A 25,890-nucleotide genomic window follows, 5' to 3' on the forward strand; every position below is an offset into this window, starting at 1 on the left:
TTTCAGAATTAAAACTGATTGGTCAGATATGCGATGAAGTAGGTACCTACTAATAAAAAAGAATATATTTTTATTGAATTTTTGAAATGTATATTTCTTTTGTTTCAGTATTTGACAGATTTGGTGATTTTTCAAGTGTGCTAACGGTGTTCATTCGAAAGGTAATTTTTTTATTGTCTTTCGAAAGACAAAGATCGTGGAGCAAATAATATTTCATAAATACTTTAGGCTTCACAAATCCTACATTTACAATATCCCGTGATTTTTCACGGATCTGTGCTTTGTATATGTATGAACATTTTCAACTAGATGTCACTAAAAAAATCACGGAATGTTACTTGGCTAGCCAAGATAAAAAAATGAGAAACTCAAAAAGAAATCTAAAAATAAATAAAATACAAATAATATCAATTACGATGTACATATTTATTTATTATTTATTAACGCCCTATCGGGCTTTTACATATTAAGTTGACAGTATATGTATGTAAGTGTAACATGTAACATGGATAAAATAGATAAATATAATTTACTCATAAGGTAATTAGAAAATAATATGGTAAAGTAAATCAATGTATGAAGACAAGACCTTTTTTTTAAAGCTAATAAATAATAAAAGTTAACAACTAGCAAATAGGTCTGAAATTAGTTGCCTTTTGAAACTCACAAAGTTATTAACACCAAATACATACATACATACGAGTAGGTACATCATCGCTTGTCTCGAAAAGATTCTTTTACATTATTGATACATATTGTTGATTATTATTATTTCAGAATCCTTTTCTTCCAAACAGTTTAACACGTGGTACGATTTAATCTACAATCACTATAAGTCCTATAATTAATCACGCTTAATTGTTATTCATTGATCAACATTGACACATTATTTTTACATTCAAATCTTTCTATAAGCCATATACCTAATATGAAAATAATCCAAACGATGTCTTAGACAGCGAGGATTCGCTTTAACAAGATATCAAATGTAAACAAACACATGATAGATAAGATTATGATTGTATTTGAGGAACTAGTGAATATATTTTCCCATATTATAACACGAGCTATTTTCATGTGTTGATGATTCGCGATAAAAAAATGTGTTGTGAGTGAAACAACCCTATTATTGCAACGCAATGTTATTAATTAACAATTTCATCAATATATAGCAAGTAATGTATTACATTTGATGATATATTTATTCCTTAGTTTATTGTGTAAACGTGCCACTGAAATCTTGCGTGAGAGAGACGGTAAGAAAGCCATACGATTTTAGATATTTAAAGAGTTTGCACGGTTGTCCGGTTGCTTTTCAATATAGCAAGTAATACGTTACATTTTATGATATATTTATTACTTATTTTATTGTGTTAACATGCCACTGAAATCTTTCGTGAGAGAGACGGTAAGAACCATACGATTTTAGGTATTTAAAGAGTTTGCACGGTTGTCCGGTCGCTATTCAATATGGCAAGTAATACGTTACATTAGAACAGGTTGATACTATTTATACAGACTTCTCTAAGGCTTTCGATCGCGTAATACACTCAATTCTTTTGAAAAAGCTCGTCCTACTTGGTATACACGGTGACCTGTTTAGATGGATTAAATCTTACATTAGTAACCGTAATCAGGTAATCTTAATCAACGGTGTCTTCTCAAAATCTTTCGAGGTAAAATCTGGTGTCCCCTAAGGGTCCCACCTAGTTCCGCTATGTTCAACATTTATATATGACATTGGACATGGATTACAATGACATTGGATCATGTTTTCGAAATTCCAAATATGAACTTTATGCCGATGACATGAAAATATTCAAAGTTATTTGTTCTCTTTGTGACTGCGAAGCGTTACAGAGTAACCAAGATAGGCTTTGCAAGTATTGCAAAGTTAACTGTCTAAATATAAAAGTTTCTGATTGTCACACTATGACATTCACTAGAAATAAACACGCAATTAAGTACTCATATTCACTCAACAATGAACTTGCCATCTCTAAAACGGAATGTTTAGACCTTGGCGTTTACCTTGATAGCAAACTTATATTTAATAAGCACATTGGCTCAATCGTTAATAGGTCGTATTAAATGCTAGTTTTTGTGCCACGTGTAAACAAAGAATTCAGTAATCCGCGTACAATTGTAATGTTATATTTCGCATTAGTCAGATGTACACTGCAATATGCATCACTAATTTGAAATCCACAATATAAACTTTACGTAGATAGTTAATAACGTATCCAAAACAAATTTATAAAATATATTACCTACAAATTCAACAATAACTTTGAATGTACATTTGAAACTTTGCAGCAAAGACGAGCAGTAGCTGACTCAATATTTATACACAGAATTTTAAACAATGACATCGACTGTACCGAACTTCTGTCCTTTATTAACATTAACATACCTTTGAGACGTACAAGACATACAGTGCTATTCCAAACGCTAATTGTAAACAAATGCAGGATCTAATTCGCCAATTAAACGAGCTCTTCATACTCTAAATAATATTTGTCTAAACTCTAACATTGACATTTTTTCGGATTCACTGCCCAAATTCAAACGTGGTATCAAGTCAATAATTTAAATTGGACAATGCGCTTATAATCAGACAAACACACACAAACACCCACACATACATTAAACACGTCACACACACACCTATATACTACACACGTCACCTGGTAATTAAGGAATAAACATACCACTTAGAACTGTTATTACAAGGAAACATATCATAGGTAGCCAACATGAAGTATCTTCTTCCTGTATATTATTTCATCTCTGTAAATCATGTACTGTTTGTTTCTATAATATAAATAAAAAATAAAATAAATAAAATTCTCTACTCCTTTTGTGAGCGGTGACTCAATTCCGCTACACGTCAAGTTCTGATCACCTCTTGAACCAACGTCAACACGATTTGAACTTTTATTCAAATTGTTATCAGCCACCACGCAGTTTTCCAGAGGCGTGCTGTCGCTTTAATTTTATATTCATTGTTTTCTAGTTAACGATTTCATACCCAAACAAATTATGAATATATTAAAAACCGGATATACAAATTTTAATTCTTAATAGAAAATATAAAAACATACCTTTTCTAGAATGATATATATGACACAATTATTGAAGGCTTTTGCTAAATATGATAAGTAGTCATTTTCACCACATAAAAGTTTTTATGTGGCGGTATTGCTTGGTTTTTTATACAAATTTACAGTTTTATTCCGAGATTGGTGAAATTTTGTAAACTTGGCTTCAAAATAAGAGGAACTTTCTTCACAGGATTTCAAGGAGAACTCTATCTCACCCCTTGAAGCAGAATGTTGGTGAAATTATGTATGTTCAAAGTAAGAGGAAAATTACTACTACATCCGATTTCGAAAAAAAAAACTGCGCAAAACCCCGACAACGCCGGGAACTTCAGCTAGTAATACATATTTACGAAATACAATGTAGACATGAACCGATAGAAGTGCGCTGTAGGCGTGTCCGTGTGCCGTAAGTTAAAACTTTCCTCATTTTAGGTGAAATTGACCAAACATATTTAAATTTCGAAATTCTTTCTTCTACAAATAGTCAATTTATTTTCCTTGTTTTAGGACTAGAAGTCGAAAGATATTGTAATGTTTTAATTGGCGACGACTGTGTTCTTTAAAATCTTTTATTAAGAATATCCGTTTTTTTCTTTTTTAAGGTGCAAAAAAGATAGTGTATTATATTTAAAGATACTTATTTTCGTAACAAAAAGCAACAAAATATTATGTAAGACATTCATCCCACAACTTTATTATAGAGATTGTAATGTTGACTTATTTGTCGGCTTTTGAAAGGAAAATTATTTTGATAAAAATGCTTTTGTCAATAATATGAAGTCAGTGCCCGCCACTGGGGTATAAAGACTTAATAAGGTATGCACATCGCGCATCCACAATTTATTATGCCTCGTACCGATCATGGCTCTGAATGTTCTCTTAAGAATACGAATGTCCGTGACATTGTGTGCGAATTTGCAGGGATTTTAAAATATCTTTTGCCAAAAAATCATGTCTCTTCATCATATCGTCGATCGATATCTAATAATATGAAAAGAAATAGGTAGGTAGATATAGTACAGGTAGAATTATAATCTCAGTACAACATAAAATTAACTTTTCAAATCATTGCACATTGAACAACCTAACACAAAATAACAGCATGCGTTACCAATATATTTATAAATATATTACTCTAATTAAACAAACAGCTTTAAAAAACTTGGATCAATATAAATTAGATTTCAAATAGAAATGAAAAGGAACGCAGAACTCCTAAAAGAATTGTATTTGAAAACAATATTTATAATCGTTACGAACGCTGACGATATTGCAAAAAACTTTAACCACTTTTTTCACAAACATTGCTTCAACCCTAATAGAACATAATCTCTCTCTTATACTCACAGCAAGTACCGTCTGAAATTTTAGAGACTTATGTTACATTTGAATTAACTGATTTCGACGAAATTACAGTACTTGAAATCTCAAAAAACATTGATAATCTAAACGTTAGGTCTGCAAACGGCCGAGATAATTTAAGTAACGTTACAATCAAATCCATTAAAATACATATACAGCCAATTAGACCATATATTTAATACATGCGTCAGAAATAACATTATTCCGAATAAATTTCAAAAACAAGACAATTCACAATTATCTAAGATCTTTAAAAATTTCTTTTCTATTTCAAATACACTCATTATGCACTAACCAATATGGTTTTTGAAATAAACTAGGTACTGATGGTGCCATATATAATAAAACCAAGAATATATATTCTAACCTTGATGCAAACACCAAAACTCCAATATTTTTTATAGATTTAAAAAGAGTCTTTGACACCGTTAACCATATAACTCTTTAAAAGAAACTATCTAACATTGGAATTAAAGATATGTTTCAAAAGCCACTACAAAACTACAGACTAAACCTTCAGAAACGCACAAAAGTTGTAGAATGCTAAAGTAATTTTGATCTTGTTCACATGGTATCCCATAAGGAAGTGTATTGGGACCTCTACTCTTCCAAGTATATAAATAACCTGTGTAATGTTGATAAACCTGGTATAATTTTACCGACATACTTCAATGACAATTGTTGAAAATTTTAATATTTTTAATTGCATAATCTCTCCTGTAGGCCATAGCAGAGGATTTAGGCGTTAAGTAGTTAGGTGTAAAATATTAGTATATATTGTGTATAAAAAACTGTAAATAAATTGAGATACTTTATAAATTAAGTAGGTAACATAGTAAATATAAAATAAAAACATGAAACTTGTCTACGATGCATTAGTGTATTGTCTCTTGCCTAAAGATTAATTGGGTGAGGAGGAACCTACAATAATCACATAAAACAACTGGAAATTGTACAAAAATCATTTATCAAGATTTTATATTATGAGATCAAAACTTACCCCTCCTATTAATTGTTCCGAAAGTGATATTTTGAGCTAAGACAAACCTACAGCAATCAATGTCTAAAAGATAATTTACACACGAACAAACAAATTCAAAGACATGGCTTTTGCTCATATGCAATACCCCATTGCAAAATCAGATTAGACCAAAGGTATTTTAATTTGATTGCCCCTAAAATGTACAACACACTACTTACAATATCTGAAGAGACCGTATTGTCTCAAAACATTAACACTGAAACAAATGTATTTTTCTTGCAAGTGATGAAGACTATGCCAGACCAAGCTATAAGCGCGCTATATTCTCGTGGCTTGGCCTATTTTGGCATATCGACATACATTCCCACTGGGATGGTATGGCGAGCGATATTCTGAAATAGGACAAGTCATGATGCGTATATAGTCACCTGTCAGCCCCATAACAGTCTTCATCGTAAAGTATTTTCTCCTAGACAGAATTTTACCGTTTTTCTTTTTATTCTAATTCTTACTCGCTTTTAAATAATTTTATATAATTTTTCGTACAAACTAAGACTGTATGAAATTCTTAATATTGTATGCAAACTTTTAAGATCTTAAATCATAGAATAATGTTAAAAATGATTATATAACCGAAACATGCTTTTTCTTTACACTTATTTTTTGTTGTATTTCCTTGTGTTTTTGTATTTTTGTAATTTCATTTTATAACCCTGCAATTTATAATTGTTCCAACGTAATGTAACACATATTTTCAAATAAAAAAAATACTTAATAAAAAACTGTGATTTTCTTATTTTTCTTCCAAAAGAGCAAATGGCAAAAACTATGAAAGTACCCTATAAAGATAAATAAACCACTATAAATAAAACCACCATAAAGATAAATTTACCAACAGAAGAAGGATATTTTTTTTAATTGAGCGATTACATTTGTACCCTTTCTGAATATCTTATATCATATTGTAAGACAAGTATATTGGGCCCTCATTTCCATCACGAGTTACGGAGCTACGGAAGAACAAAACTGGGACAAGACTTTAACTAAACCGGATAGTAGGTATTATTAAAATCTGAGTATTTTGAAGAACCTAATTATATAGTGACACTTTATTAAAATTTTATGATATTCTTGAAAATTCAATTATCAGGCCATTTTGTTATGATTCTAATCTAATTATTTCGTAAGTTAATAAACCACTTGTCAATAGTTGGTGCTTCACACTTATCGAAGTGTATGGGTACTCGAGGATACACTATTTTCACACTGTTCGCCCCGTTTCCTCCGAGGACCGAAATAACATAATGAACTAATATTATAATCGTAGGACTGATAATTGCATGATAGCTTAAATGCGCAGATCACTGAAAAATAACGGAATAAAATGATATAAGGAATTTATACAAAAGAAAAACACATTTCGAAAATTAAATAAAATTAATTTCCTAAATATCTCTTGTCTGAAATCTGCACACACGAGTTTAAAATGTTTAAAAACAACATTTAAAATGAAAATTAAAATACTTTTCCGTTGAGATATACAAACAAAAGGAGCAAGTTGGAGAGTTAAAGTCAAAAGCCCAATCAGCGTCATTTTGCTTTTTTGACATTTGAAAGGTCCCCGTTAAACGCCGATTCCACGTTTATTTAAGCTTTATATCAAATTGTGTTCATGTTGCTACGATTTTAACGGGTCCTTTAAATTGTAAAATAAATGGCCATATTACATTTGAGTTCCTGTGAAACACCATATCTTAAGTGTTTTATTAGCGATGTAATGTAATCAATTATTATCGATTGGTTATTCCTGCAAATAGCAGAGATACATCGGAATGCTGTGAAAACATAAAAATGCATTTGCAATTGTTTGAACGTGCCACTGCAAACAATCTGTCCAGTATTCAAGGTAAATCATAACTGCCGTGATCAAGTGCCTCCGAAGGTAATTAAGTGGCCATTGTTTGTGGCATTATAACGCTACTTGCGGTAATATGTTACCGTGTTAAATTTTTATCAATTTACATTTTATTTTTGTTATTAATTATTTAGACTTACAGATTATTACTACTTGATTTGCTGCCCGGCTTTGCGTGATTTAGCCCTTAAGTGGCGTGGTAAAAATAGTTACTCTAATAATATGACTTTCGCAGATCTTCTTTTGTGAGCTATCTCAGTCAGAATGTAGGAAGGTACCTGCCGAGACGGGGCCAACTGTGAACAGTATGGTCGAGATAGAAAGAGAGTGGGGGGGGGGGGGTAGATGATTTAAACTGGGTCCCGCTGACCCAATCCGCCACTTAAGGTTTAAACAATGTTTTTTTCTATTTTTTGCTCACTAAAAAAATTACTAAATTGTTGATTTAAATGACAGATAAACACATATTACAAAGCTCTATAGCTCATAATGGAAATGACGCTGCGAGCCGAAAACAATTTCAGCTTTAAAGCAAAGATTTTTTTTTTATATTAACTCCACACAGGAGGCCCTGAAGAAAATAATTTCCCTCAGGGCTTATGTAATCTTTGGGGATGCTGTGTGGAGGATCTTTTTGTGGAGAGGAAGGAGTGAACATGGGTCTTGAAGAGTCCCAAGTTGTAGGAGGGAGGAAACACGGAGGCCCGCAGTTCGTTCCACAGCCGAGCTGTTGAACCTAAGAACGAATCGTAGAAGCGACCCGTTCCCATGTGACAAATGTCAACCGTGTACAAATGTTGGGCGCGCGTTTGGCGTGTATCCCGACTACGCACCGGAGCCGAAGGGATCAATGACGCTAGTTCCTCAGAGCATCTTCCATTGTAATACCGATAGAACAAGGACAGTATACCTACCTGACGCCTGTGCTCTAAAGATTGCAGTCCGTTTGTTAAGATTGTTACCTACTTAAATTTTCAGTTATACAGGGTGTCCGGGGGTAAAGTGCGCTAACTTCGGGAGGTGATTCAACACGATAGTACGGAAGTAAAAAAAATAAATAACTTTTTTAGAAATTCTTACGTTTTAAGGTAGTTTTTAGGTAAAAAATTTAATTTTTTTAATTGAATATAAATATTATTTTATTCAAAAATATTTTATTGGAAAATAAACATTCAAATTTATTTTTCTTTTTAACTTCTACCATCATGTAAAATCCACCTTCCAAAAATAGCGCACTTTACCTTTGCACACCCGTAGATATTGCATTAATAATAATTTATCTATGATGTTATTTTTTTTAAGTTTTGTTTTAAAGACACACTTATACCTGATTACGACTAAAATGTAACGAAATGACAATCTGCCCGTAAAGCCTTCCATTTAAATGCTTGATATAATTGTAAAAGACGAGCTCAAGCAGAATTGCTTCATCTAATACAGAAACAATATAGTCTTTCAGAATCTAGACGTATCGCACAGAGCCCGCAGATTCTTCAATTGTTCTGCTGACCACGTGAAAACCGCTAGTGAGCTTAACTGTTGATTTTGACAGTCCGCATCACTACCAGTATATGTATCAGTATTTTATAAAGCTTTCATTGAAAAATATCAGGTTCAACTCTTGTAGACCTTATATCAGTATCACAATCTCCGTCACAACTTCTGGATTAATTATATATAGATCTTCCTCACGTAGATACTCACTAATCAATCTACTCACCTATAAAACGTACTAAAATGGTATTAATATTAAGTTTATATACAACAAACGAGTACCTACCGATGTACTCGTTTGTTTGTGTGACTCAATCAATAAGAGATTGGCCACGAGATATCAAAATATTCCAGATCAGTTTGACAGATAACATCCAGTCTGCAACTATCAATAACTACGAATTGTATAACTAATTATAAAACAGTAAATTATCGTTGAAAATTTCAAGCCAGGAATGTCTTTGGTATTTGTGAAAGACAGAGCAGCATTGTGATAGCAAAAATAATTACTTTCTTACAATTTGGTTTAATTTTATATCACTTACTAAATATATTTGGATAATTTCTTCTTGCTTTTGCGGAAGGTTGAGGGAAAATTAATGAATGTAAGTATGTTGTATGTTGTTGTGCCACTAGGCACGTATACCACAGACCGAAGATATTTTCTCTGCGAATACACACAAAAACAGGTGGGTTCCTACAAAGTTTAATTCCAGTGGACTTCTAGAAAGTAATATTCTGTTTTGTCACGGAACCTGATAAAACCTTAAATGAAATCTGTAAAAGTTTTAACCAAATCAGGACAAAATCCCTCCCTGGAAAGCGGCCTACCGATATGAATGTAATTTTGGCAAAGGAGAGAAGGCGGCTGCCCGCCTCAGCCAGCCACAGCACAGGTGCGCGAGAGAAAGTTCTGAGCTCCTGAGCCAGAGACGGCGGATCTTTAATACTTGGTACTGGAATGCAGAATCAGACGGCTATTGCGATTATATAAAACTACAAGAAACACATACATATACAATATGTACATTATCTGCACTAGCACGCATTAAAACAATGCATGTCTTGTTTTTATTTAAAAGAAAAGCTTCCACAAATCTGGTTTCGGGGAGAACTTGCCTAATACCCAATGCAATTTTTTTACGTTACTCATGAACTGATTATCCCAAACAACTTCTACCCAAGCCATAGCTGTGAATCAAGTTGACCTTGTGGAGAGTTTTTAAAGTATATTCACTAATATTTATAATAATTTTGTATTAGACTTTATGAAATCAAAGCAAGTTTGTGTTCATGTTACGAGCCGTTAAACAATGATTTTATGACCTGACACTGGCACTGTCACATGTTGATACACGAAGAAAAATGCGCATTGCTGATTTGTTAAAATCCTGTTGAAAACGGGTTAGCATACCGATAACTAATATTTTTTTAGTACATTCGTAATATATTGGAACACGTGTTCATGCACCATGCGAAAATATTATAACCTCAATAAACACGTGTAACAACATCGCCTTAACACATTCGTGTTTTACTAATAGTTTATTAGGAAACCTATTAATTCATTCGTTAACTGCCTACAGTTCCATTTTTAACTAGATGAAGACTAATTTGAAGACATTCTTAATTAATTAGCAATATTTTATATCAGTCAATTTTCTCCTTGTATGACCTATAATATACTGATGTTGTAAGAAAATAACTTATTTAACGTAAGTATGTAGGAAGATCTAATATAAATAGCAGGCCAACTAGCTTCAGTATCCAGGCCTGGGTTGAGGTGGTTTTGGATTAACGCCGATGACAAGCAACGAAATCGGATACGAAACATCAAAGAATCGGGAATTTCTTACTTGAGTCTTGTATTTAATATTATGCTAAGTGTAGAATTTTCAGAATATGTTAACTATTATTTACAATAATTATGATATTAGACCTTATGAAATCTAAGCTTGTTACGAGCTGTTAAACAATGATTTTATAACCCTAGGCACAACACTGTCACATATTCTGTTTTATAATTCGGTGATACAACAATTGATAATGGTAGGGAAAATTAGGAAAACAATGAGTAAGTTTACTTTTATTTCACTTTACATTACCCTAGATTCTAGTTAAGGCAATGCACTACGTTGTGTAATATTTTAAATTGAGCCGCTATCAATAACAACCCTTACGTAGATGGCGATAAGGTTTAAATTCCCACTTAACACCATCTGCCTGTTTTGATTTATACAAGAAAAAAACATAAACAAAAAGTGCCTTTTATTTTATTTTGTGGATGTTCAGGCATAAATATTTTTTTTTTCGATCATTTTATAAATAACTTAATTTGCTACACTATACAATAAAATCATAACCGAAAATGGGTTCGTAAGTAGGAGGTTTTGAACTTTAAAGCAGTTTTCATATGCCTTATAGATTATTTTTTTCTGGGCTCAAAGGCCAAGATGTATTCTACTCGCAGTATTTAATTCAAGCATCTGAAACATTTCTAAGAGACCAAATTTTCAAACCAAAAACACATGACTTTGCATTACTACGTAGTGCATCGTCTTAATGTAATTTCTTCAAGCCTCGTTACGTCGTTACTAATGAAATAAAAAATGTTTTCTTCGTCAATGAACGCTTAACACATAATTCAAAGAGAATGCACATAATTTTTTGTACAATAGAATAACCGTTCTAGCATTAATCTATAATAATTCATCTTCCATCAAAAGGTATAAGGTATATCAAACATGTTATTAGAGTCAAGTATTATAATAGAGTTGAATGTAATGCCAATTGCCATTACCAAACAGTAACTGACCGTTTTGTTGTGAAACTGAGGCACCGATCTTGTGAATTCCATCTCTTATATAGGGGAAAGTTCATTTATCGATAAGGCGGACTGGTATTTTGTCTTCTCCACAAAGCGCATTAGACCATTCAATAGGCATAATAATATAGTGCTCCTTCGCAATTATATGTAGGTATAATATTGCGTAGTAAGATTGATTTTAGGTCCCTAAGTTTTTAATATTATTATTGCAACATGTTCGTATTGTGTTCACGACTTGTCGACATGTAAATGTGACTTCTAAACAACGCAACTGATTTTGATAGGGTTTTCAGTATAATTTAGAGAATTTCTCCCGGGAGGTACATAATACATTTGAAATCGTCCAAATTACAAAATAATAACACGAATAAATTAAAATGAAAAATATAGAGTAGACAACGGTACATGAAAGCAAAGACATATGGTAGATATAATACAAGAAAATAAAGTGACAAGTCGAATCTAGTCAAGAATACGCCGTGGGTCAGGACCACAGGACACTTATAATATTCCGTCACTTGTTTAGCGACTGGCAAAAATCATTCAGACTTATCCCAAAAAAATTAAGGTTTTGACTTGAGTTGACCAGTCCACACATTCTGGACAATGGTGAATAATATCCATAATTTGTCGAATGATGGTTGAGGAAGAGCAGTTCGTTATTTCTGAGTCTGTGCGAGGGGATATTGAAGGGAATGAGTTGCAGTAGAGTAGGTGAATCAATAATACCATTTATAATTTTGAAGAAGCAAATGAGGTCATTTCTTTCCCGACGGACTTCCAAAGGAGAGAGGTTTAGAGTTAGTTCAATTTCATCATATGAGTATTTGCCTTTTTCTAAACCTAGCCTCCTAGCAATAATCACTCTTAAGAACCGATGTTGAACAGATTCAATGCGTCGAATGTGGACAGCATAAAAATGAGACCAAATAACACAAGCATATTCAATATTAAACTGCATGTTATATTGATAGATAATAGAGAAAACATAATGTACTACGGAATTGTATATCTCGAACAGGCCCACAGAAAAGTAAGAGCTGGTATATGTCTATCTCCTTAGGATAACCTCTACCAACGCCGGGTACACGACAGCTAGCTATCTATAGGTACAGATCACAGACATCTGATAGTATTATTGTCCCAGCGTCTGGACGATGTAGGCCCTCTGATTGGTCAAATTAACATTGTCTGTTTCGGGTAACTTGAATATTAAGACACGATTCCATACTAAAATAGGAATCGCCTCATAATAATACGAGATTTCTTCAAAAGCATCGTTTCTGCTCATATAATTTTTGGATAATATCGAAGAAAATATGTTTTAGAAAGTTCATAATCCATTGGATTAATTACATTACAATGAAAATTCTCCACAGTTACGTGATTATGTTTGACGTTTATAAAAATTCACGCGTTTCTTCAAGATGGCCGACAGAGCGCACCTCTGGCGGTTTAAAAACGAACCAAATGCCTGGCGCGAATATTTAATTATGCACCTCACAATACTTGACTACTTACCATTAACAAGCGTTTTACAAGAAGATTTCTTCTGGAAGCTTATCACTTTGTAATGACATTTATCATTATTATTTATATTTTTTTTCTTATTAATTATATCTGATTTTATATTGGCATGTTTTCTAATTTCTAAAATTTCAAAATTATTTATTTACGATGCTTTATATCCTGAGTGAAGTATTTTAAGACCTGAATTTTTATCGAAAGTGTGATCATTATTCAAAAGATTATTTGCAAACTCAGATTCACTATTTCCATTTATAGCCCTGCGATATTCTTTAGTTCTGACTTCAAAGTTTCTATTGGTTCTACCTTTGTACAAGATTATTAAGAATATATTTCTTCATTGTTATTAGTGTAAAACGCCTGTTGAATGGTACCAGGATTGTTTATATATATAATTTTAGAAGTATCGTTATCCACAAACAGAATTCTACGCCATTGTTTATTTCTATCTTTAGAAAGACCGTTAGAAGAGAATGTGTTTAATTTTTTTTATTTAGTATTTCAACTATCAATTTATTAGAATAACCGTTATTAAATGCTATTTGTCTTATATTGAATATATTGTTTTATGGTTATATGCTATTTGTTTTTTTCAGGTCTTAAAATACTTCACTATAAATAATTTTTGAAATTTTAGAAATGAGGAAACATATTAATATAAAAGCAGATATAATTAACAAGATTTTTTTTATAAACTCTCTTTTAGATATTTTCCCACTCAACTGGTCTTTCCCGTCTAACGATATTGTAATTCCTAATTATTATAAACCCAGCCTACTCTTACCCCTCCCCCCTCCTTCCACTTCTTCTTTCCCAATTGCAATCTATATTTAATTTTTGACTTCGGTGTATACACAATAAAATGTAAACATTATATTTATTTATTTATTGGACAATTTGCATAGCGCCGCTTTTGTGAGATATCACCACAGGGGCGCTATATTATAATAATCTACCTTTATATATAGATTTTTACTCTCCTGATGAAGGTGTATATATAATCTAGCTTTAAACTTTATTAGATACAGTAAAAGTTGTAGGTAAAGAATTACCACCAGTTGGAGTAAAATTAACACCTTTTAATTAAACCGACTGCTAATGTCATCGCACAATTACCCTCCTTTTATTCATAAACACGGGTACAATTAATCAATTTGTAATAATCTATTATTTAAGTCAACTTTGTTAAAACTATCTTTAATTGTGACAAACTAAACGATATTGATTCAACTTATAGACATTGACGGTTGTAACACATATTCAAGCACTGCAAGTCTCCTATGAGCTAATTATATTAGGTACGATAACAGTTAATATCAATTGTAGACATGTAGTCAATAATAGTGTTTCATTTGAAACAATCCATCACAAATACGTAAAATTTCATTTATTCAAACAACTGTCATTCTTATTATGCGTAAATTTAGCATGTTATTATTAATTAACTCCTTCCTGTTCCGTGTTTTAACAATATATATACTCACCCTCTCTCTGTGAATGTTCTAATATCTATCTATTAAATGTAACTGTTGTTAATATCACTTAAAATGGGCGAAGCCCAACTTAGATCCGCCCGCAGGGCCTAGCAGAAAAAAACCCGCGGAGCGGGTTTTTAACTGCTAGTAGGAATTAATAGACGAGAAGATAATGGCGAGGGGTAAAATCAACTGTTGAAGAACGAAGGGGGTTAAGCTGACTGTGATTCGTCAATAAATCAATCTGACAGTAAATAGGCATCTCGCATTATAATATCACCATTTACTTCTTAAAAGTAAAATCTGCTTTTGAATGAATAGACATTTTTACATGGGAGCGCAAATTACTCGCCACGTTATGAACAAATTTGCGAAGTCCAAATTCGGCAAAAAAATTCGGTTCTATTTTCAGAGTCGAATATTTCGTTTAAGTATTTAGTTAAGACACTTTTATAAATGTTCATAATATACTTCCCAGCAACCAACCAGCTTTGTGTTTCGCGTCCAGACGTTTCTCGGTGTGATAGTATATGTTTCTAAAACTGATCTATATTATACGATGTGAATATGCTTAAAATAAAGTAAAATAATGCTTATATATGGAATGTAATACGACAATTGGGTTTATTCTCTTTTTCACATCTATTTTTACAAGTTTTCATAGTACAAGTCAACATTTTGCCGTGTTATTTTGTAAAATGAACCGATGATGCCTCGACCATAGTTCGCACAAGAATGATGACGTCACGTTTTCAAATTTCACTTGAGGCCATACGCGAGCACAGCCGGCTCCAATGGAACCGGTATGGGGAGTGGGGATAATACGCTTTTAATCACTTAGGGCAGGTCTACTAATATTCATATGTCTATGGTACAGATTGTTATTTCACGACAATTTATTATTTTTTTAAACTTTATTTGGGAAACAAACCATTTAATGCACATATTTTATACAAGGAGGTGCAATGAAATCAGACTACTAAAAAGGACAAAGCCAACAAGGATGGCTTATTATGGTTCCATGACAACTCCTCAAAATAACCATTCAACACACCTATAAAAAGTGCTATAAAGTTATGAAAAGTGAAGAAACAAAAACTAGGTTAAATAGTTACATAATATGTAACCTATTTAACATAGTTTGTATTTCATCACTTTTCATAACTTTACTATCCGGAGTTATCCGGTCACCATTTATTATATTAAGTGGAGAATATTTAAAATTGTATACACTACTATTTACAATAATCGTGATATTCGACTTCATGAAATCTATGCAAGTTGTTGTTCATGTAACGAGCCGTTAAATAATGATTTTACAACCCTACACAGTCTACACACACCAAATAAACATTCCAGGTAAAAAAATGATCCGGGAGATTTTGTTGAAGAAGATGTTTTTGTTTAGATGGAAAGATAAAAAATGGATTTTAATGTCATCTTCATTTGGTAAAAATATGTTGCTTAAGCGCGCTTATATTTATTTTATTAATATTAAATTATTTTATTGTATTAAAAAACGCTCATGCGACAAATAATATATAATATAATAACATTTTGGTTTTTATTAATTTTAATAAAGTTATTTTTATTTACGGTATGTTAGTTTTAGTATATTGTTAAAGTATACTAGGTTTTAATATTAAATATGATTTCAGTAATATTGTTGTTCATTTTTTGGGTATTGTGCCGTGTTGTACTATCCACACTTTAGCCAAAGATTCAGCAGACAGCGCTATAGGCTCCATCATCAATGCACACGTGTAATAATGATGGGCACTGTACCGCTGTTCAAAACGTTGCTTAGTAAAGAGGTAACGCAACACGGCCTAGTATCCCAAAAATAAATCATGATAAGGTTTTAAGATGGATTTGTTGACGAGACAACTGCCATGTCAGATTTATTTTGTATAATTTTAATTCTTTTATTTTATTATTTTAATCCTTTTAATATATACAATTATTTTGATGTATCCCATAAGGTTTAGACAGCGTTAGAAATGTAAACGTCCGAAAATATATTTTTTTTGATTGGATTAAAAAACATCGACTTTTCTCTACTTTCTATAAATTTAATATGTAAATACATATTCCATATATATAAAACTTCCAGAAGAAATTCTCTAAAAGATGGTGAAAATCCGTTGCGTAGTTTAGAAGAACTAAGCACACAAACAGACAGACGTGGATAGCGACTTTGTTTTATACTATTTAACTAGATTTTTATCTACTTTTAATAAATATAATATACATGTATTGTATATATTAACCTTCCGGAAGAAATTCTCTAAATGATAGTGAAAACCCTATCAAACTCCATTGCATAGTTTGGAAGAACTAAGCCCACAAACAGACAGACGCGGATAGTGACTTTGTTTTATACTATTTAACTAGATTTTTATCTACTTTTAATAAATATAATATCCATGTATTGTATATATAAACCTTCCGGAAGAAATTCTCTAAATGATAGTGAAAACCCTATCAAACTCCATTGCATAGTTTGGAAGAACTAAGCCCACAAACAGACAGACGCGGATAGCGACTTTGTTTTATACTATTTAACTAGATTTTTATCTACTTTTAATAAATATAATATCCATGTATTGTATATATAAACCTTCCGGAAGAAATTCTCTAAATGATAGTGAAAACCCTATCAAACTCCATTGCATAGTTTGGAAGAACTAAGCCCACAAACAGACAGACGCGGATAGCGACTTTGTTTTATACTATTTAACTAGATTTTTATCTACTTTTAATAAATATAATATCCATGTGTTGTATATATAAACCTTCCGGAAGAAATTCTCTAAATGATAGTGAAAACCCTATCAAACTCCATTGCATGGTTTGGAAGAACTAAGCCCACAAACAGACAGACGCGGATAGTGACTTTGTTTTATACTATTTAGAGATAATTTGCAACTAATTCATAAATCATAATCTGGTTCTCATGGAATCAACATTCATTTAATACGATGTAATTACATGCATATGAATATGTTATAATAGCGATCAGTTCGGCTCATCGGAGGCGGAACGTCCTGAGATATTAGAGTACAGAATGGGCCATTTAGTTCTCCACACTTCAGCGGTTCCTATGAATCGACATCCGGATGATTCTTCATTAACCAGGTAGGTAGGTGGGTAGGTAGGTTGATACGGTAATAGCGCCGGTCGAGATCGATAATTCACGGGGGTTAATTGCCGGCGATAAAGCGCCGATTCTTTTAAAAATCGGCGTAATACGCGGCCGACTACACAACGGCTAATTTCCATCAGGAAATATTTATTTATTTGAAATTATAGAAACATGTGTTACGGTGATGAAACAATATACAGGAATTAGATATTTCATGATGGGTACCTACGAAATGTTTCCTTGTAATGTCTGCTAAGTGATATGTTCATTCCTTAATTACCAGGTGACGTGTGTATGTATATATGTGAGTGTGTGTATATGTATGCGCATTGAAAAGTTTATATTATTGACACGATGCCACGTTTGAATTTGGGCAGTGAATCCGATCCGAAAATGTTAATGTTTAAGTTTAGACAAATAACATTTAAAATATTGGTATTATAAAAAAAAAACAAACAAAACTATATTTCAAACAGGACCACACTACATGGCCATTAAAGTATATAACAACCTTCCACGTAGCATCAAACAAATAACCGACATACTTAAATTTAAATCATCAATAAAAACATTTCTTTTAAACAAATGTCACTGCACCTTAAATGAATATCTGACATAAATTAAATACCTCTATTTTTTAAAAATTTTTATTTACATTTATTTGTTAACATGTAATTGTTGGGTTATGTAATATAATGTATATTTGTTGGGTTAGCTGGAAGAAATAGGATGTAACCTATAAGCACCCTTTGTACTCTGTATTTTTGTGCAATAAATATTTTTTTGAACTTTGAATTTTTGAATTCATTTATTATAAACAATCGCAAAACAACTGTATTTACATTAAAAGTATTTTTTTCACTTTGTATTTACAATTATGAAACTTGCTGCATATAACATTCGGAGAAGTGGTGGGCGCTATTGACTAGTGACTGGTGAGAGTGCAATTCCTCTTCTAATATAACTCTAACTCCACCCCCCCTTATTTAGGTACTTATTATAATCGATATAAAATATATATATATATATATATTCTTATTATAACGGATATAAAATTAATAAATTTAAAAAATAAAATAAAACATATGCCACCGCTGAGGATTAAACCCCGCTCAACCGCTTTGAAGGCAATTTTGCTGACCATTACTCCACCAACTATTATAAAAACGACAGAATATATTCACCATAATCAACAATACTGATTCCGATTGTCTGTGCGTCCTGCGTAACTCTATCCCAATGAACTCAAAATTGCTTTATTTTCATAATTGTAACTGATTGTGTGAAGAATTCAGATCATACCCAGCTTTTTACGGGACTGCGATAGGAAGTACTGATTACAAAAATTAGGTACACATTCAACCAAAATTAAATATTTTAATAATGTCCATATTATTAATATTTAATTAAAAAAATACTTTTCGGTTGTACATTACATTATTGAATATAGAAACCAATTAGTTTAGGTTCAGGCTGAACCTTCATCAGCATTAAAAAAATATATCAATAATTGACAGATATGGTTTTTGAGCATTCAAATTGTTTTAGTAAAATTAACAGTCATTAAGGACCCACTCAGATTATTGTTTGAATATTGGCGTGAATTATTGGCACATTAGTTCCAATCTAGAAAATGACACATAAATTAAAAACAAATCTGAATTCAGAACCAGAGTTACAATCAAAAAAGAGCCACAACCGAAATCAGTATGAAGATTAAAATTGATAATCAAAGAGGTATTTGAATTTAATTAATATCTTGAAAGAGTGTAGGAAAACAGTAAATTATTTGTTTATATAATATAATACTCAATAAAGTAGTGTTTATTTGAAAAATATTTTGATTCGAATTATAAGTTGTAAGTAAGGATGGAATTACATGTTCAAAATGGTAAGTTAATAAATAGTGAAGATTGCATGAGGAAACATCCCGTGGATTTTAACTACTTCATCGTAGTTTATCAGTGATATTTAATTGACGTATTTAACCAACACGTTGTGTAGAAACTTAGTCACTAAAAACTGAAATGATTTTCACAAAATTCGTAAGTGATAATAACAAGTAATTTACCAAACCAACTTACTAACCTATTTCAAATTACCGTGGATCTAAAATCAATTTACCTACCTAACTAACAAACCAAACATCACGCCATTTCTCGCAGATAGGTCGGACCGCCAAACTGCTCGGCCTTGGCACACACTCCTTGCCTGATTAACATTCATACATACTCTTCTATTATTCTGACTCTTGACATTACCCGACTCAAGTATCTGATTTATTTGATGGTGCCGTGTGTTCTTCGGGCGTCCCTGACTTCTGCTACCATTCACATTTGCGTCCCTGAGTTATGTAAAAAATTACACATTAATAATAAATAATAATTCTTGGATGATTTGTATAACGCTATTTTTGTGTAAAATCACCTCAAGGGCGCTGTACAAATATAAAGTATGTGTCTACAGTGATCTTTCTTGTTGTAGTTAATAACATATGGAAAATGAGCTTGTCTCCTACAGTAAAAGTTCTAGTTTTTTTTTTTAATTATCATATTACAGCGTACTGAGAACAAAACTTTGGTTTCTGGAAAATATTATTAGATATTTAAGCGGTCGATTTTTGCGGCCATCCGAATAGACTGTGACTTTAAACACAGGTTCTCTCATAGCTTATATTATAGTTTTTTTGTGGTATCAGAAAACTTATTTTAATGTCATTAATAACTGTTTATAAATAGATCAGAAATTTACAAAGACCGTCGATTTATGTGCCTCGTATATATAGAAGCCATATATAAACTTATTTGGAATATTAGTACCTATTTGTGTGTTAACTGAGTTTTTATAACAGGATTGTTATCACGTAAGTGAGATCGTCTGTAAAAAAATAGTAAAAATAAATATTCCGTAAAAATAGCTTTTTCAGAAAGCTCCGCTGAGAAATGTGAATATTGCTAATTTATTGTAAATATCTAATAGTATTTTCCAAAAACCAAAGTTTTGTTCTCAGCACGCTGTAAAATAATGCTTAAAAAAACTAGAACTTTCGTTGTAGGAGACAAGCTTATTCTCCATTAGTTATTACCTATAACAATAATAAAAACACCATTGATACGTCACATAAATTTAATGTATTCTTTCAAAACAATAGAATGAATTCGTTAAAATATTATTTGGAAATAAATCTTGTTTGGCAAAAAGTTGTGGAAATAAAGTAGGTTGACTTAAATTAAGTAGGTACTATGATTTCGATATCACTGTGCAGAACTGTATTTATTAATTTATAAATCGACGTTGAACGTAAATACCTACAAGTAAAATATTTTAAATATGTAAAATGGAGGAACACTGCGCCTGCGTATAATTCAAAGGCAATAAAGTGGCCGGAATCACGGTTCATACAAGAATAACAATAAGCACTCGGCATAACATGGGCCGTATGCATTAGTAGTTTATGAGCAATTATTAATTGTAAGAGTGGATACGGTTTGTAACTGTTTACCATTCCCGATCATTACAAATCTCCTTGACACTAAATTCCTAAGTATTTTTAACTTACCTTCTCCCTTACCGTCAATCTATTAGTATATATTATAATAAACCATTATTAAAGCGAATTATGCTGAACAAATAGCCAGTAGAATAGCTCTAAATACACATAATTCTAAACCAATTTATAAAACGACTTTATAAAGTAGTATTGTTGTTTACATTAGGTAAGGTGAATCATTAACTATTATTAACTGATTGAAATTTTTTAATATTTTTATTACTAGATGTACATATTTAGAAATTAACATTTTTTGGTTTGAATGAGGATTGAACCCTCCTCCCCAACTGCGCTAACAGAGCCAATTTAAAATTGTCTAGGTCCGACATTTATTTCATATATTAACTGCTTTAATGTCATCAAATTAATGTAATCAAAGATATGCGTGCGTATGCGTGATTGCCACCAAAAAATGACAAAATGCATTGTCATCGACAACGAGTCTATCTGCCGAATTTCAGCTGGATCAGATCAGAAAGTGGGTTAATTTTCATTTTCAAGAAAACGTAAGTAAAATTCAAAAAAACCTCTCAACATTAAGTGTGTGAAATATAATATAAAAACTTATACATAGCGGGGGAGTCAGATAGTGGGGTAAAGGAATGTTGAAAATTCTTACTCGTACAAATCATTAAAGATTATTTAAGCTCTGCTATATATTTTGTTTATTTATACGAATGACAGAATTTTTCTTTCACTATTTTACTATATATATATATTCTCATTTTTAAGTAACACGCGTGTGCTGTTACCCGCAACCGAGGGACAAATTTTTTTTTTTAATTATGTATCCTGCATTCCTTTAGAGATAAGAATAACTTACCCTATTAACACGTGTTTATACTTTACAAATTTTGCCCAATACTAGAGAAGCAACTGGCCCGATAGTTGGTCACCCCCTGGTCAGTTAGTTGTTCGACGACGTTCACGATTGTTTCATTCGCAAATCCTTACTCAAGTTACCCCATAGAGGAAACCGGCAATTTACAGTCGATGTCACTGGCGTCAGCGTTCAGTGCAATATCTTTCTTTAGTTGTCCGACGACGTTCACGATTGTTTCATTCGCAAACCCTTACTCAAGTTACCCTATTGAGGAAACTGGCAATTTACAGTCGATGTCACTGGCGTCAGCGTTCAGTGCAATATCTTTCTTTAGTTGTCCGACGACGTTCACGATTGTTTCATTCGCAAACCCTTACTCAAGTTACCCTATTGAGGAAACTGGCAATTTACAGTCGATGTCACTGGCGTCAGCGTTCAGTGCAATATCTTTCTTTAGTTGTCCGACGACGTTCACGATTGTTTCATTCGCAAATCCTTACTCAAGTTACCTTATTGAAGAAACCGGCAATTTACAGTCGATGTCACTGGCGTCAGCGTTCAGTGCAATATCTTTCTTTAGTTGTCCGACGACGTTCACGATTGTTTCATTCGCAAACCCTTACTCAAGTTACCCTATTGAGGAAACTGGCAATTTACAGTCGATGTCACTGGCGTCAGCGTTCAGTGCAATATCTTTCTTTAGTTGTCCGACGACGTTCACGATTGTTTCATTCGCAAATCCTTACTCAAGTTACCTTATTGAAGAAACCGGCAATTTACAGTCGATGTCACTGGCGTCAGCGTTCAGTGCAATTTCATTTTTTAGTTGTCCGACGACGTTCACGATTGTTTCATTCGCAAATCCTTACTCAAGTTACCCTATAGAGGAAACCGGCAATTTACAGTCGATGTCACTGGCGTCAGCGTTCAGTGCAATTTCTTTCTTAAGTTGTCCGACGACGTTCACGATTGTTTCATTCGCAAATCCTTACTCAAGTTACCCTATTGAAGAAACCGGCAATTTACAGTCGATGTCACTGGCGTCAGCGTTCAGTGCAATTTCCTTCTTTAGTTGTCCGACGACGTTCACGATTGTTTCATTCGCAAATCCTTACTCAAGCTACCCTATAGAGGAAACTGGCAATTTACAGTCGATGTCACTGGCGTCAGCGTTCAGTGCAATTTCTTTCTTTAGTTGTCCGACGACGTTCACGATTGTTTCATTCGCAAATCCTTACTCAAGTTACCCTAAAGAGAAAACCGGCAATTTACAGTCGATGTCACTGGCGTCAGCGTTCAGTGCAATATCTTTCCTTAGTTGTCCGACGACGTTCACGATTGTTTCATTCGCAAATCCTTACTCAAGTTACCCTATTGAGGAAACCGGCAATTTACATCGATGTCACTGGCGTCAGCGTTCAGTGCAATATCTTTCTTTCTCTTTCCGAAGGTGAAATATATTTTAAACATAATGTAACAATCAAAGTTAATTAGCTATTTTACGTATGCATTAAAAATATATTTTTTTTCACTAGCAAATTTTTGAAATCTCTAAATAGTGTAAAACAAAGTCGTCACCGCGACTGTCTGTTTGTGCGCTTAGTTCTTCTAAACTGTGCAACTGATTTTGGTAGGGTTTTCACTATCATTTATATAATTTTTCTGGAAGATTTATATATTTAATACACGTACGTTATATTTACAGAAAGTAGAGAAAAGACGATGTTTTGTAATCATGTCATAAAAATATATTTTCTAGATTACATTTCTAACGCTGCTAAGGATATATCCTCAGGATAACCATCAGCAACGCTGGGTACAAGTAATTTAGTAATATATATTATTATCTTAATGGGCATAGGGTAATAGTTAGTACCCACTAGTAGTCATAATGAAAAGCATCAATTATCTACTTACCTTGCATACACTTTAAGATTATGATCGCCAAACTGTTAACACTTTCATTTAATATCATACTATTACATTTAAATTAATGCATTTAGTAATTTTCAATGATTATGATTAAATAAAGACCAAAACAATCGATATTTGATAATCATTCCTAGCTACTTTAAGTCGCAATGAAAATCCTTCAAATACCTATTTACAGATAAATCGTTTTAAAGACACCGTTGCTTATGCAGTGGTGTATGAATGGATGAATAATAAACAATTTAACAGTCATATGTATTTGTTTTTGTTAGGAAGCCGAAGCACGCAAATCATTGTCGCCACGCACCCTCTGGGCATTTTAAGGGTAAGAGGGGACTGCGGGCGTGTGTTCCAAACTGGTTCAAAAAAAAATTCAATACGTATAAATAACACATAAATATATTCGACCATGTCATTTTTAAAGTGATTTGACTGTACTAATTAGGTGTATACAGATTTTATGATCACCAGCTATGAGCATGTAGTTAAATAATTGTATGGTGGTAGTCGAGTCACAAAATGTTTACAAGTTTTAAAACTTTGAAATAATTAATTATTGATCCATAAAGTAATTTTCAATAACCATTATTATTAACCATTTCAGTATGATAAACGCTGCATCCGTTTCCCACGGCCTGGGTAAATAATAACTCATTGGTGCATACAATGCGAGCATAGGTATGTAAATGTTTTAAATCGGTCAAACACTTTATCGCTCGAGTGACTCCCCCAATAAGTTGTCAGCCTTTGTGACGCCAATAAACAGTTTGCCATCTCGTATGTAAAATATAAGCAATACCTTCCTCAGTTAGGAATAATACATTGGTTTGTTTTAACATTAACTCCGCACTCTACAGGAAAAATAATTTTCCTCATGGCCTATGTCATCTTTGGAGATGCTGTGTGGTAGTCTTTTTAAGGAGTGAAGTTGTAAATATGGATCTTGAATAGAACCAGAAACCAGTAAATCATTCCACGACGGAGTCGTAGTAACGGCCCGTTCTCATGTCACAAATTTCAACTGTGTACATGTACAATTACATATTATATTGGGTGCATTTGGTGTGTTTCCTAACTGTGAACCGGTGCCGAAGGGATCAATGATGCGAGTTTCTTGGAGCATCTTTCATTGTGATACTGGTAGAACGAATACAGCATTACTTGACGCCTTTGCTCTAAAGATATCAATTCGTTGGTTAAGATAGGGGAATCTATCAAACAAACCGCCAGTTTCTAAACAGAGTTAAGGATTTTTTCAGGTTTTAAGGGCTCTAGAGATGGCTGCCAAATTCAACAGTAGGGCACACCTGCGAATTTTGAAGAGTCAACAGTTGTGTACTATTAAAGTATCTGCGGTATCTGTACAGTAAGCCCAGCTTCTGAGAGGTTAACAAGACCACGACTTCGATGGCATAGATAATGTTTTATCGCGATAAAAATTTGTAGTGGTGATATAGATAACTTGGAATAATTTACATTGTTTAATCTTTTGAAAATTGCTCGTAAAATAGAGCCATTCCTATGTAGGTATAGGCAGAGGACACGTTTGAAAGTATTTGTGCACACCGATAGTATCGAATGTTTCAAAAAAGTTTTTCAAACTCATTTGTGATACCCACCCGCAGTCCCCTCCTGCCCTGAAAATGCCCAAAGATACTGGCTGCATAGCGATGTTTATCAATGTTGTTTAAATTAAAATTAAAATTTTCTTCCTTAGACTTCCTAACAAAAACAACATTATTTTTTATCCGTTT

General features: G+C 32.6%; 1 long non-coding RNA gene across 1 annotated transcript in view; it reads right to left on the bottom strand.

The window, feature by feature from the left end:
• The window catches only part of LOC149412212 (uncharacterized), a 104,052-nt gene that overhangs the window by 71,994 nt on the left and 6,168 nt on the right, over window positions 1–25,890 (bottom strand). The gene's annotated exons all lie outside the window — the stretch shown is intronic.

The sequence above is a fragment of the Hesperophylax consimilis genome, chromosome 23 (genome assembly GCF_061612785.1).
Source record: "Hesperophylax consimilis isolate HC1 chromosome 23, BYU_Hcon_1.0, whole genome shotgun sequence".
NCBI classification, from domain to species: domain Eukaryota; kingdom Metazoa; phylum Arthropoda; class Insecta; order Trichoptera; family Limnephilidae; genus Hesperophylax; species Hesperophylax consimilis.